We start from the raw sequence: 15,948 nt of genomic DNA on the forward strand, positions 1-15,948 counted from the left end.
GCTCGTATAATATAATTTAAGGTTACACATTCAGGTGTCTAATAGAATAGATGGAAAAAATGTTTTTATAAAGTTGACATGCATTTCTACAGCTTCAAATATGTTTTACAACAGTTGGGGAGTACAAAGATGGAGGTGCCACGACTTCAAAACAGCGCCCACTGTAAGTCATCTAGTATGCATATATAAATCATTGGTTGAAACAAACTAAATCCCTGCTGTACCACTGCCAACCACACGGTGGAGCTACGGTTCACACAACCTGCTGTCAAAGACATGCAATTTGGTTGTGAACTGAAATAAATACTGAACAAAAATATAAATGCAACATGGAACATTTTTAAAGCTTTTACTGAGTTACAGTTCATATTAGGAAATTGGTTAACTGAGAAAAATGAATTAGGCCCTAATCTACAGATTTCCTGACCAGGAAAGCGTGATACCAAGTCAGTTGTACAACTGAATGCCTTCAACTGAAACGTGTCTTCTGCATTTAACCCAACCCCTCTGAATCAGAGGAGGTGCTGGGGGCTGCCATAATCGACATCCACGTCATCGGCGCCCAGAGAACAGTGGGTTAACTGCCTTGTTCAGGGATAAGGGTATTTGTTAGTCACATAGTTAGTCCCTGTTCAATTAGAACAATTAGGTAACCTTCCTAAATGACTACCGACCCGTAGCAACTCACGTCTGTAGCCATGAAATGCTTCGAAAGGCTTGTCATGGCTCACATCAACACCATTCTCCCAGAAACCCTAGACCAACTCTAATTTGCATACCTCCCCAACAGATCCACAGACGATGCAATCTCTATTGCACTCCACACTGCCCTTTCCCACCTGGACAAAAGGAACACCTATGTGAGAATGCTGTTCATTGACTACAGCTGAGCATTCAACATCATAGTACCCTCAAAGCTCATCACTAAGCTAAGGACCCTGGGACTAAACACCTCCCTCTGCAACTGGATCCTGGACTTCCTGACGGGCCGCCCCCAGGTGGTAAGGATAGGTAACAACACATCTGCCACGCTGATCCTCAACACGGGGGCCCCCCAGGGGTGCGTGCTCAGTCCCCTCCTGTACTCCATGTTCACTCATGACTGTACGGCCAGGCACAACTCCAACACCATCATTACATTTGTAGACGACAACAGTGGTAGATCATGATCACTGACAACGACAAGACAGCCTATAGGGGGGAGGTCAGAGACCTGGACGTTGCTGCCAGGACAACAACCTCTCCCTCAACGTGATCAAGACAAAGGAGTTGATTGTGGACTAGGACTGAGCACGTCCCCATTCTCATCGACGGGCTGTAGTGGGGAGCAGGCTGAGAGCTTCAAGTTCCTTGGTGTCCACATCACCAACAAACTAACATGGTCCAAACACACCATGACAGTCCTGAAGAGGGCACGACAAAGCCTATTCCCATTCAGGAGACTGAAAAGATTTGGCATAGGTCCCCAGATCCTCAAAAGGTTCTACAGCTGCACCATCGAGAGCATCCTGACGGGTTGCATCACTGCCTGGTAGGGCAACTGCTTGGCCTCCGACTGCAAGGCACTACAGAGGGTAATGCGTATGGCCCAGTACATCACTGGGGCCAAGCTTCCTGCCATCCAGGACCTCTATACCAGGCAGTGTCAGAGGAAGGCCCTAAAAATTGTCAAAAACTCCAGCCACCCCAGTCATAGACTGTTCTCTATGCTACCCCACGGTAAGCGGTACCGGAGCACCAAGTCTAGGTCCAAAAGGCTTCTTAACAGCTTCTACCCCCAAAGCCTTAAGACTTCTGAACTTCTTCTTTTACCCTGCTGCTACTCTCTTGTTATTATCTATTCAGAGTCACTTTAACTTAACTTAACTTTAACGTAACTTTAACACGCCCAATTTTTCAGTTTTTGATTTGTTAAAAAAGTTTGAAATATCCAATAAATGTCGTTCCACTTCATGATTGTGTCCCACTTGTTGTTGATTCTTCACAAAAAAATACAGTTTTATATCTTTATGTTTGAAGCCTGAAATGTGGCAAAAGGTCGCAAAGTTCAAGGGGGCCGAATACTTTCGCAAGGCACTGTATGTTTCTTTAAACTGCATTGTTGGTTAAGGGCTTGTAATTCAGCATTTCACTGTAAGGTCTACAGCTGTTGGTTAGGGGCTTGTAAGTCAGCATTTCACTGTAAGGTCTACAGCTGTTGGTTAGGGGCTTGTAAGTCAGCATTTCACTGTAAGGTCTACAGCTGTTGGTTAGGGGCTTGTAAGTCAGCATTTCACTGTAAGGTCTACAGCTGTTGGTTAAGGGCTTGTAATTCAGCATTTCACTGTAAGGTCTACAGCTGTTGGTTAGGGGCTTGTAAGTCAGCATTTCACTGTAAGGTCTACAGCTGTTGGTTAGGGGCTTGTAAGTCAGCATTTCACTGTAAGGTCTACAGCTGTTGGTTAGGGGCTTGTAAGTCAGCATTTCACTGTAAGGTCTACAGCTGTTGGTTAGGGGCTTGTAAGTCAGCATTTCACTGTAAGGTCTACAGCTGTTGGTTAGGGGCTTGTAAGTCAGCATTTCACTGTAAGGTCTACACCCATTGTATTCGGCGCATGGGACAAATAACATTAGATTTGAGATACCTTTTAAAACCAAAAGTAGGGCTGTGGATCAGAAAACCAGTCAGTATCTGGTGTGACCACCATTTGCCTCATGCAGCGCGACACATCTCCTTCACATAGAGTTGATCAGGTTGTTGATTGTGGCCTGTTGGAATGTTGTCCCCACTCCTCTTCAATGGCTGTGCGAAAGTTGCTGGATATATTGGTGGGAACTGGAACATGCCTTTGTACACCTCAATCCAGAGCATCCCAAACATGCTCAATGGGTTGACATGTCTGGTGATATATGCAGGCCATGGAAGAACTGGGACATTTTCAGCTTCTAGGAATTGTGTACAGATCCTTGCAACATGGGTCCGTGCATTATCATGCTGAAACATGAGGTGATGGAGGATGAATGGCACGACAATGGGCCTCAGGATCTCGTCACGGAATCTCTGGGCATTCAAATTGGCATCGATAAAATGTAATTATGTTCATTGTCCGTAGCTTATACCTGCCCATACCATCACCCCACCTATATCATGGGGCACTCTGTTCACAACGTTGACATCAGCAATACCGCTCACCCACACGATGCCATACACATGGTCTGTGGTTGTCGTGGTTACACGTGGTCTGTGGTTTTGAGGCCAGTTGGACGTACAGCCAAATTCTATAAAACCATGTTGGAGGTGGCTTATGGTAGAGAAATGAACATTCAATTCTCTGGCAACAGCTCTGGTGGACATTCCTGTAGTCAGCATGCCAATTACACGCTCCCTCGAAACTTCAGACATCTGTGGTATTGTGTTGTGTGACAAAACTGCACATTTCCAATTGGCCATTTTATTGTCCCCCAGCACAAGGTGCACCTGTGTAATGATCCTGCTGTTTAATACGATTCTTGATATGCCACACCTGTCAGGTGGATGGATTATCTTGGTAAATGAGATTGTCTCACTAACAAGCTTTTTGTGCGCAACATTTCCGGGATCTTTTATTTCAGCTCATGAAACATGGGACCAACACTTTACATGTTGTGTTTATATTTTTGTTCGGTGTATAATTTCCCAATCAAGTGTTTAGGTTAAAACATTGAAATATAAAGTCCTAAGATAACCAGCACAATTTAGTCAATTTAATTGGAAAATCTTCAGTTTATGCAAATGTGGCCTATATTTAATTGGTCAGTAGACCATTATCACAGGAATCAAGGTGGCCTAATATCTTAATATTATGTAATAGCAGTGGTTTTGATACTGGTGATGCTATTCAGGAGGCCTATGTGTTGAAATAATTCCATTTAGCGGTTGTAAGTAGAAAGCTGATTCAGCTAGAATTGTTGTAGTAAGATAAGGACTTGAAGGAGAGGTACTTAATTAAGCCACATGTTTATCCACAGACAATTGTTACTTTACCCTCATTTCTACGAATCTCCCCAGCGGACCAAAGTGACGTTGCAAAAATAAACAGAAGAATCGTAGGAACCTTTATTTAACCAGGCGAGTCAGTTCAGAACAAATTCTTATTTACAACGACGGCCAGCTGTGATACAGCCCGGGGTCGAACCAGGGTTTGTAGTGACGCCTTTACCACTGAGATGCAGTGCCTTAGACCGCTTGCGCCACTCGGGAGCCCTTGTGAGTCCTTAAATGGCACTCTATTCCCTACACATTGCACTACATGGCACCCTACGTAGTGCACCACTTGGGCCCTTGGTCAACAGTAGTGCACACTATTATAGGGAACAAACGTCTGTCTGGAGTGACTGATTGGCTCGTGTCCATGACAGACTTAAAGCTTGTTTCTGTACTGAAGCAGTGTATGCTTGTCTGTGTCTCAAAAAGACAACAGCACATGTACCTTATTAACATAGAAGTGACACCCCTGTGTGTGTGTGTGTGTCCAAAATGGAACCCTAATCCCTATAGAGTGCACAACCATATGGGCCCTGGTCAAAAGTAGGGCACTGTGAAGGGAATAGGGAGGCCAGATATTTAAGCATACGTTTGTTATTACGCTCTTGCTATCAAACGAGACGAGGAGGAGGAGGAATGTTTTGCTGTCTCCTGTCCAAGGTCTAGTCTGCTCTGCGATGACGACCGTGGTATCTTCATTCACTGAGAAGAGCTGCATTCATGCCCTGTTGCTCACGTGAGCCTTTAGTTCGTGACTACTTGTAGGAGGATGTGTTGATTATTGAGTATCAGACAAATTTGTGTCTCTGGTTTCAGTGTGTGCGTGTGTGTGTGTGTGTGTGTGTATCATTCATTACAGCAGTGTGATTTGTGGATTCAAAAACAGTTTTTTAAAATGTGTGTGTGTGTGTGTGTGTGTGTGTCCACGCACTCTGCGACCTGAGCATGCAGTCCTCTCTGCACAAGACCTGAGTCAGACTCTAGAATCCTCTCTGGTTCTTTCTGCTTTGCTCATCAATTTCCTTTCCCCTGCATCCCAAATGACAACCTATTTTAGTGCACTACTTGGACCAGGAACCTATAGGGGCCTTTGTGAAATCTAGTGCAACTATAGAGGGAATATAGGGTGCCATTTGACATGAATCCTTCATCTGCAGCAATGGTCATCATCTGACATGTTTACCCCATGTTCCTAATCGAAACTATTCACAATAAAACAAAATAAGATATGTTTACTATTTGTGTAATAACTACCCGTGATATTACTCGCTAGGAATATATCTGGGGGATCCTTAATAATAAATATATAACTGAATAGTTGTATTTAGACTACATGTTGCTGTAAGTAGATTAAATAGGTTATGGCTAAAGCAATGTGTTAGGGCTATAGTCTATCTATGCTGTCAAGTCATCTTAAATAACTATGCATTTCGTATTCTATCCTCTTTGATTAACTAGCTAAATCACGGGTGTTTCTCTCCGCGCTATATCATCACTTGGATGGGTTGTTGCTGTTTGTTCGCTGTCTTCCATACCGGAGAGAGACCCCCCCCTGCTAACCGACTGGCTCCTGGCTCTGTGGTGCCGTGATATGATGTGTGGGGGAGGCTTTCTAGCGAGATAAACAAGCAGCCAGTCAGCATCGGGGTTTCAGCCAGCACAGAGCAGTCAGAGAGGAACATGGCCGCAGCACATTTAGCTCGCACTATAGCTGTTCCTCCCAACCGAAGGTCAGACCGGGTTGATTAAACAAACAGGATTTAACAAGAGCACGAGCGACGGAAAGTTTCACATCGTAAGTACGCATGTGGGCTTTTGTTGTTTTGGTTGATTCGCTTGTTTCTTGACGTGCAATTCCGTGTCCTACATTTTTTTGCGAGGGATTTAATATCTGAAACAGTGTCGGTACGTTAGCTTGCGGAGCAAGGCAGCGCTGACTGCTAGCGTCGGCTACCACCGGGGAAGCTAGATCACTAAAACAGACGTGTTTTTAAAATGGTATATTCCTTTACCTTGCCGCACTTGATCTATTTTCACTACTCGTTTCCGTGCTTGGTAGTTCTTTTGCATGAATGTATTTCGTGCACCGGGGAATACTTTTATCTTTCTGAGTGTGCTTGTTGTCAGTGACTGAAGTTCACGGATCCAATAGCGCTAGCCAGCCATTAGCTAGTTACAACAGTGGGCATTGTGAATGTTTTCAGAGACCCTCTCTCTCCTTGGCTATTTAACTTTAGTGTTTACAGCGGGCTTTTAAATGCAGAGCAGTGATCGGATTGCTCATATCCACGAATCACCCTTAGCGTAAATATAAATAAAAAGGTAAACAACTTTGTTTACGTAATGCTCCCTATATCAGTGACTTTAGTGAGTCAGCTTTCTTTCTGCATCGTGCAAAGCTTGCTTCGCTACAATGTGGAAAAGTTGCAACGTTACACCAGTGGTATTTCTCAATAGGGGTGTGAAACTGAATGGGCCACGAAGTGGTGCAGAGTTCCAGTGGAATCTCACCAAGTCAGTCTAGTGATGATGTCGGACCCCCCCCCCCAGGACTGTTCCACCCCCCCCCCCCCCCCCCCCCCCCAGGACTGTTCCACCCCCACCCCCAGGACTGTTCCACCACCCACTTTAAGGGAACGTTCCTGCTGCGTTTCTCTCTCTCCACCCGGGTAGAAAGGGGGTGGGTAGCCTACATGTCATTTATTTTTTAGAAAGTGGGTTTTAATGACCTATTTACAATCTACGCAGGCGAGGTTGCGTAGTATGATGACGTGCGGAACAGAGCTGCCGAGCTCTCATGCATTTGATCCTCTTCTCACGCCACACCTCTTAAATCTTAAACGCATTGAAAAGTACCGCTTTTTTTCTTAGCTTTTTCGAATGACTCAATTGTACAGTCAGTGCGTTTTCTTTTCAGCTGTCCTCCACATCGTTTTGAAATCGGAGCATCTGCGCTTGCATTTAAACATCACGAGCCACCCTGGTCTCAGAGAATTTCGTATTATTATGTACGTAAAATGTGGTTATTTCACTTATGTTAAGTTCAGATGATATGTATTAATTAGTGGACGTTCAGCAATCATTTGATATATGTTATGAATTTCAGTTTGTGCAACATGTTATGGGTTCGTAAAATATACAAATGTTACGAATTTGCAAAACATAAGATATGTTACGAATTCCAATTTGTTTTTGCTAATGTTAGCTAGGTGGCTAATGCTAACATTATCTCTTGGCTAGGTGTTAAGGTTAGGCTTAAGGTTAGTGGAATGGTTAGCTAAAATGGCTAGGGTTAGCTAAAAGGGTTAATATTAGGTGAAGGGTTAGCTAACACGCTAAGTAGTTGTAAAGTAGCTAAAAACATGCTTAGTAGTTTCTAAATAGTGCAAATGCTATAGTTGTCTGGGATTAGAGCCGAACATGCAACCTTTGGGTTGTTAGACATTTGCGTGAAACACCCATCCACTACAACCAACCTGCTTTAATTTTTGTCTTAAGTAACTTCCTGTAACCATCCTAAACATTAACATATTGTACCATACTCATTTGAGATTCCAGATTTACATTTACTATGTTACCTCTAGTCTATGAGACCAGGTTGCAAGAGGGGATCCTCTGTCCGGTCTTGCCACAGCACTTTGAACTCTGGCACATTGAAGCATATGATTGGTCTAGTTATGTAAAGGATCAAGGGGATTGGATGGCGTTTTACAGAAACGCCCCTCAAGATTAGAGTGGCGCTGAATGGAGAGAGAGAGAGAACGTTCTCCGCGGAGTTTATACAACTGTAAAATAAAACCCAAGGTAGCGCTATTTTATGTACAATGTTGTAAAACAAACTTCGCTGTTACTCCTGTCCCTATTACAGAATGCAGCCTTTTGACAGCATGTACGAAAGTTGATTTAGTCCCCACTTGCATTAGTCCCCTTGTTTGGTGATACCATTTAGGCTGTGACAAGGAAAAGGCTGCTTCCAATCATCCCATTGTTTTTTTCCCCCGGAATCACCCCCCCCCCCCGTCTTTTTCCCCGGCCTCCCCATTTCCCCATCTCGTTTCATTACTGTCTGAATAATGTGTCAAACCACCTCAAAAATGTAGATAAAAAAATATTAGCATACTTAAAATTAAACATAATTCCCAAAACATCTCACAGTAACAAAGGCGTCGAATTTGGAGTTTTCGTTTAATGTTCAAACCACCCCGAATACACTTGACCTGTGTTTATTTTAAATTTTTAAATTAATTTTTAAAAAACAATTACACCCTGGTAGATAGAGACAGTAACAGCAGTATACTGTAGAACCAAAGCCATGTCAAAATATGTAGAATGGCAGGAAATGAGCTTTGAAACAGTAAACCGTTATAAGGGGAACCCAGCATCTGAGGGTTGTGCCAGGGGGCAATGAAAATCTCACTCCAAACTTTCTTCAAAAGTTGACAGGCCTGGCATAGTGATGGAACGATTGATACCGTACAGGTTGTCACTAATTACCACAGCCACAAAGTCATAATGATGGCCGACGCTGTGGTAACTAGTGACAACCATTGATTTGATACCGGAGCTCCCACACTAGTGGCCCAGTGCTCCAGTTGTCTGTGTAGATTTGGAGGTGTGGAGGTTTAAACACCTTTTTAGTTGGCGCTTCCTGTTTTTATTTCTTGACAAACAAATCCTTTTTGGTTTGCTTCCTGTCTTTTACGTTTGGTGTGGGTTTTTCTTTTGTTTTGCCTCTTTTGTTTTGCCTCTTTGCCTCTTAGCAAATTTAGTGGGCTCCTCATGGTGGGGGTCTTTTAGGTCTCAGTTGTTGTTGCTAGGCAACTTTCAGTGGACACCCCCCATAAGTGTCTTTCAACCCCCCCCCCCCCCCCCCCCACCATGTTTAGTTTTGGCTGTTGTCAGTGACTCTTTGTTAGCTCCCAGTTGTTTGAGCAACAGTTTTGGCTTTCTTGCTGGGGAACGTAACACGCCAGAGAACTCTCTCCTGAAATCGTAGCACACTAGTATCGAATTTTGAGCGATTCTATTTTAGATCATTTTTGTATTTCTCAAGCAGTGATTGTAAAAAAAAAAAAAAATGCTCTAGTAGTTATTGGCTAACTATCAAATTAAGGATCCAATGTTCTTTTGTTAATATGTAAAAGTGAGTTAAAAGTTTAATTCAATCCCCAAGCAAAGTTTACAAGCAGTTACCACGTGATAAATGATGTACAAAGCTTTGTTTGATCTCTCAGTCAGTGGATCCCGCTGTGGCTTCCAAAACATCAACCTCTCTGGACATTACTTAGACTTAGACTAGAACAGTGATCTGCAAGGCATTCCTAGTCGATCGCCGAATATTTCTGTTAAAAAAAACAACAACAACACAACAATAAGTCCTATTTTTTTTTAAAATGTATTTATCTCGGTCTGTTGGTTTGGGTACGCTCGATTCAGCTGTCCTGCTCACCGGGTAGGTGACGTATTCCCATTTTGAACCATTTCAAATGTCAGAAGGTACCAACTCTGCCTTCCCGCGGGCCCAGGGGGAGCAAATCAAGTGCACCATAGGCTTACCACTGGCCAATCGGATGGCTCAGATTACCGTGTCTGTAGTAATGTAGCAGGTGTAAAGAAAGCTACAGTATAGTTGATACGGTGAGGTTTCTAAACGTGACTAGATAGAGAGACTGTCAACGAATACAGTATAGTTGATACGGTGAGGTTTCTAAACGTGACTAGATAGAGAGACTGTCAACGAATACAGTATAGTTGATACGGTGAGGTTTCTAAACGTGACTAGAGAGAGAGACTGTCAACGAATACAGTATAGTTGATACAGTGAGGTTTCTAAACGTGACTAGAGAGAGAGACTGTCAACGAATACAGTATAGTTGATACAGTAAGGTTTCTAAACATGACTAGAGAGAGAGACTGTCAACAAATACAGTATAGTTGATACAGTGAGGTTTCTAAACATGACTAGAGAGAGACTGTCAACGAATACAGTATAGTTGATACAGTGAGGTTTCTAAACGTGACTAGAGAGAGAGACTGTCAACGAATACAGTATAGTTGATACAGTGAGGTTTCTAAACATGACTAGAGAGAGAGACTGTCAACGAATACAGTATAGTTGATACAGTGAGGTTTCTAAACATGACTAGAGAGAGAGACTGTCAACGAATACAGTATAGTTGATACAGTGAGGTTTCTAAACGTGACTAGAGAGAGAGACTGTCAACGAATACAGTATAGTTGATACAGTAAGGTTTCTAAACATGACTAGAGAGAGAGACTGTCAACAAATACAGTATAGTTGATACAGTGAGGTTTCTAAACATGACTAGAGAGAGAGACTGTCAACGAATACAGTATAGCGCTGCTATTTTTATGAGTGAGTTCATGTTTGTTTTTTTTTACTCAGTACTGTCAACACTTTTTTTTTAAAGCCAACGAAATGCATGTTATCCCTACTTCTACTCACCAGACAACAACACTGCAGCTGTAATGAATGAGTAGGAAGTGCATTGATACAACTCAAACCACTAATACTAAAGAAAGTGTATTTAATATGGAGAAATATTTCCCTTTCTCTGGTCCATAGGAGTAACAACATGAATTTGTGCATGAGGCAGAAATAATGTGACTGTGTCCCTTTTTCGGTCACTGTCATTGGAGGGAAAGGAAGAACGAGGGGATGTTGATTGGTTACTCAGTCTGCCGCCCTCTTCCTCCTCTGAGTCTGACCATCAGATCTCCATCGGCCCAGGAAAAAAGAAGCTAATTATTCAAATGTCAGCACAACAACTGATCTCTATATCATTTTTACAGTGATAATGTTTTGGGCCTGTAGCCTACTGCAAAAACCTCATTACTACAGTACTGTTTCTAATAGGATTCATAGGCTTTGTATAGACTTACGCTTTTTAAGTCATGTAAAAAAATTGCATTTTGACTCTGATCTCAACTCAAAGGTTGGGGATCACTGGTGTGAATATTCTGTTCTGTTTCTCACCTGACAGGTGTCTCTGTCTGTAGAGCAGCAGCTAAGTCTCGTCTTGTGGAGGCACAGTGTCGCATTCCCATATAGATAATACAACACAAATAATTATAATTACATTAATTGGTAAAATAGTTTTATTTGAAACACTGGCTACATTGTGTTTTAAACTTTTAAATTAGTTTCTTTAATATCCTAAATCATACAATGAAGCCACCATCTTTTGTAAAAATATAATAATAATAATTTTAAAAAACTAGGTATCTTGTTTCAAAGTAAGAACCACGCGAGCAATGACTCTTCTTGACTCAAATCGTTTATTTATAAAACATTTTTCTAACTGTTTGTTGCAAAATTCGATATCTTTTGCCGTTGTGCTTTCTTCAACGCAAAGTGGCTTTGAAACACTGACCTCTACTGGACACCTTGTATTTATATATATTTTTAACCTTTATTTAACTAGGCAAGTCAGTTAAGAACAAATTCTTATTTTCAATGAAGGGCTAGGAACAGTGGGTTAACTACCTGTTCAGGGGCAGAACGACAGATTTGTTCCTTGTCAGCTCGGGGGTTTGAACTTGCAACCTTCCGGTTACTAGTCCAACGTTCTAACCACTAGGCTACCCTGCCGTATACCAATTAGCTTAGATTTTTTTGTTGTTGTTGTTGTTGGGTTTAATAGGCTCCTGAACTGTAGCTCAGCAGATGAGGACAGGGGATTTGGGATCGGCACAAGATTGAATCCTGGCTATGGCTGAAAGTGGATTTTCTATGAAACCACATTTTTATCTTCCCATTGTTCAAATAATTTGTTTATTTGAGTTTAGCCTATTAATCATTTCTCTTGAACGTCCTAAATAATTGCGGATAAATATTTAATCAAATCGCTGCCTGGACTATCGTCATCGACCCTTTTCAAACCACGCTGCTACTGTTTATAATCTATCCTGTTGTCTGGTCACTTTACCCCTACCTACAGTATACTGCTGTACTGTCTATTATCTATCCTTTACCCCTACCTACAGTATACTGCTGTACTGTCTATTATCTATCCTTTACCCCTACCTACAGTATACTGCTGTTACTGTCTATCTATCCTTTACCCCTACCTACAGTATACTGCTGTACTGTCTATTATCTATCCTTTACCCCTACCTACAGTATACTGCTGTTACTGTCTATTATCTATCCTTTACCCCTACCTACAGTATACTGCTGTTACTGTCTATTATCTATCCTTTACCCCTACCTACAGTATACTGCTGTTACTGTCTATTATCTATCCTTTACCCCTACCTACAGTGTACTGCTGTTACTGTCTATTATCTACCCTTTACCCCTACCTACAGTATACTGCTGTTACTGTCTTATCTATCCTTTACCCCTACCTACAGTATACTGCTGTTACTGTCTATTATCTATCCTTTACCCCTACCTACAGTACACTGCTGTTACTATCTATTATCTATCCTTTACCCCTACCCACAGTATACTGCTGTTACTGTCTATTATCTATCCTTTACCCCTACCTACAGTATACTGCTGTTACTGTCTATTATCTATCCTTTACCCCTACCTACAGTATACTGCTGTTACTGTCTATTATCTATCCTTTACCCCTACCTACAGTATACTGCTGTTACTGTCTATTATCTATCCTTTACCCCTACCTACAGTATACTGCTGTACTGTCTATTATCTATCCTTTACCCCTACCTACAGTATACTGCTGTTACTGTCTATTATCTATCCTTTACCCCTACCTACAGTATACTGCTGTTACTGTCTATTATCTATCCTTTACCCCTACCTACAGTATACTGCTGTTACTGTCTATTATCTATCCTTTACCCCTACCTACAGTATACTGCTGTTACTGTCTATTATCTACCCTTTACCCCTACCTACAGTATACTGCTGTTACTGTCTATTATCTATCCTTTACCCCTACCTACAGTATACTGCTGTTACTGTCTATTATCTATCCTTTACCCCTACCTACAGTATACTGCTGTTACTGTCTATTATCTATCCTTTACCCCTACCCACAGTATACTGCTGTTACTGTCTATTATCTATCCTTTACCCCTACCTACAGTATACTGCTGTTATATCCTTTACCCCTACCTACAGTATACTGCTGTTACTGTCTATTATCTATCCTTTACCCCTACCTACAGTATACTGCTGTTACTGTCTATTATCTATCCTTTACCCCTACCTACAGTATACTGCTGTTACTGTCTATTATCTATCCTTTACCCCTACCTACAGTATACTGCTGTTACTGTCTATCTATCCTTTACCCCTACCTACAGTATACTGCTGCTACTGTCTATCTATCCTGTACTCCTCCCTGTATATCCACCTCGTACCTCTGCACATCCACTCTGCATTGTTGGGAAGGTCCAGTAACCATTTCACTGTCTGGTCTAAAACCGAGTCTTACCGAGCTGTTACTGTCTATTATCTAAAACCTGTTTTACCAATCGTGAGAAATTCCATTTGATTTAATACTGAGGATGTTGAAAGAATTGTGAACCCCGGATGCAACAAAACCAATATACTTCAAAATGACTAAAACCCAAATTGGGAAACTGTGTATGAATGACAATGGACCTACATTCATACAGTTTATTGACTGTCCAGCTTCACTAATGATCACTAGACAGCCGGAGAGCATCGGAAATTGGGTAGTGGACTTTTTAATTTGACAGCAAGGAAATGTAACACATTTTCAGTGTGGTCCTCGGGACTTCATTGAAGAAGTTAATGACTTCTTGGGGGGGGGGGGCAAAATTAGGTGGACCACCCCTGCTTTATAGTGTATTACTGTAGACCAGGGGCTGTAAGGAATAGGGTGCCCTTTGGGACTCTGCCTTCTGATTGGCTCGACGGGGAAGCGATGAGGGCTTAGTTGTGCAGGTACAGGGAACGCTGTCGTCATGGTTTTGTATCGCTACATTATAGCTCTTGACCAATGTGTAGTAGCTAGCTAGTTGGTTGTGTGGTGGCGGTAGCCTATGAGGTTTGAGAGACTAATCCACCAAAACTCAGTGCCATATTTAAGGGTCCTAGTGTTTTTTTGTTGTTGTCATTTTCTGTTTTCTGAGAGCGTTTTTTGTCTGCTTGACCCTGGGTCGTGTTCATTAGTGCACACACTGTAGCGAAACGTTTCGCAATGGGAAAACAACAGAAATCTGTGTTCTTAATTGGACAATTTCAGGTATCAACTCCCTGTTTCAGTAGGTTTTCTCCCGATGGGTGCTTCATGGAGACAGGCCCAGGACTCAGCGACCTTTAAGCCAGCTCTGACAGACCCGCCGGGGATGTGAGAGATGTGTATCAGACTTGCAGTGCTCCTCTAGGATCTCCGTAACTACCTACACACACAAGGAGCACCCCCTGTCTGTGGAAACACACAGACTAACTCGGTCTCTCTGTTAGATCACCCTCTCTCTCTCTCGTCACACCAGACGCGTGCCCGCGCGCCACATTCCACGCTCACGGCTTAACATGACAGAGTGCTCGTCAACGGTCGACCCCGGGGGGCTTCTAGGCCAAGACATTTCAGCTCTTAAGCAAGCAGGATGTCAACTTGTTAAACAATGGAAAGTCAACCCGGGAGGCAGGGTTATTGTTTCAGAGTAAACACCACACAAGTAGTCACCTACATGATGAAGTAGGCCTACTGTATTTAGTAGTAGTCTACATGATGAAGTAGGCCTACTGTATTTAGTAGTAGTCTACATGATGAAGTAGGTCTACTGTATTTAGTAGTAGTCTACATGATAAAGTAGGCCTACTGTATTTAGTAGTAGTCTACATGATGAAGTAGGCCTACTGTATTTAGTAGTAGTCTACATGATAAAGTAGGCCTACTGTATTTAGTAGTAGTCTACATGAAGTAGGTCTACTGTATTTAGTAGTAGTCTACATGAAGTAGGTCTACTGTATTTAGTAGTAGTCTACATGAAGTAGGCCTACTGTATTTAGTAGTAGTCTACATGATGAAGTAGGTCTACTGTAGTTAGTAGTAGTCTACATGAAGTAGGTCTACTGTAGTTAGTAGTAGTCTACATGAAGTAGGCCTACTGTATTTAGTAGTAGTCTACATGAAGTAGGTCTACTGTATTTAGTAGTAGTCTACATGAAGTAGGCCTACTGTATTTAGTAGTAGTCTACATGATGAAGTAAGTCTACTGTAGTTAGTAGTAGTCTACATGAAGTAGGTCTACTGTATTTAGTAGTAGTCTACATGAAGTAGGTCTACTGTATTTAGTAGTAGTCTACATGAAGTAGGTCTACTGTATTTAGTAGTAGTCTACATGAAGTAGGTCTACTGTATTTAGTAGTAGTCTACATGAAGTAGGTCTACTGTATTTAGTAGTAGTCTACATGAAGTAGGTCTACTGTATTTAGTAGTAGTCTACATGAAGTAGGTCTACTGTATTTAGTAGTAGTCTACATGAAGTAGGTCTACTGTATTTAGTAGTAGTCTACATGAAGTAGGTCTACTGTATTTAATAGTAGTCTACATGAAGTAGGTCTACTGTATTTAGTAGTAGGCTACACACTCTGCTCAAGAACAACTTTGGTTGTCCAAAATGCCACCCTATTCCCTACACAGAGCACTACCTTAGACCATAGCCCTGTGGCACCCTATTCCCTATATAGTGCACTACTTTAGACCAGAGACTCTGTAGTGCAGTATAGAGGGAATAGGGTGCCATTTGTGATGCATATTTTTCATGCAATGATGTCACCCTGATAGGAAGAATAACAACAAATAAACAAATGACCTTTCAGGGGGGGAAGAGAGGAAGACAGGTGGAGGAGGAAGACAGAGGAGAGAGGAAGACAGAGGAGAGAGGAAGACAGATGGGGAGGAAGACAGATGGGGAGGAAGACAGAGGAGAGAGGAAGACAGAGGAGAGAGGAAGACAGAGGAGAGAGGAAGACA

At 42.1% G+C, this 15,948-nt stretch overlaps 1 protein-coding gene across 6 annotated transcripts in view; it reads left to right on the plus strand.

Moving 5' to 3' along the window:
* The first annotated feature begins 5,560 nt into the window (after positions 1 to 5,560).
* Positions 5,561 to 15,948, plus strand: part of LOC110489533 (nuclear receptor coactivator 2) — a 193,084-nt gene continuing 182,696 nt past the window's right edge. For 2 of the 6 annotated variants that reach the window (XM_036945677.1, XM_036945678.1), the window contains exon 1: positions 5,561 to 5,798. The gene's annotated coding sequence lies outside the window, so the exon portion shown is untranslated. Of the gene's footprint in view, positions 5,799 to 6,726; positions 7,012 to 15,948 lie in introns of those variants that run through there. The other 4 variants (XM_036945681.1, XM_036945682.1, XM_036945680.1 and 1 more) reach the window with 3 other exon arrangements.

The sequence above is a fragment of the Oncorhynchus mykiss genome, chromosome 15 (assembly GCF_013265735.2).
Source record: "Oncorhynchus mykiss isolate Arlee chromosome 15, USDA_OmykA_1.1, whole genome shotgun sequence".
NCBI classification, from domain to species: Eukaryota; Metazoa; Chordata; class Actinopteri; order Salmoniformes; family Salmonidae; genus Oncorhynchus; species Oncorhynchus mykiss.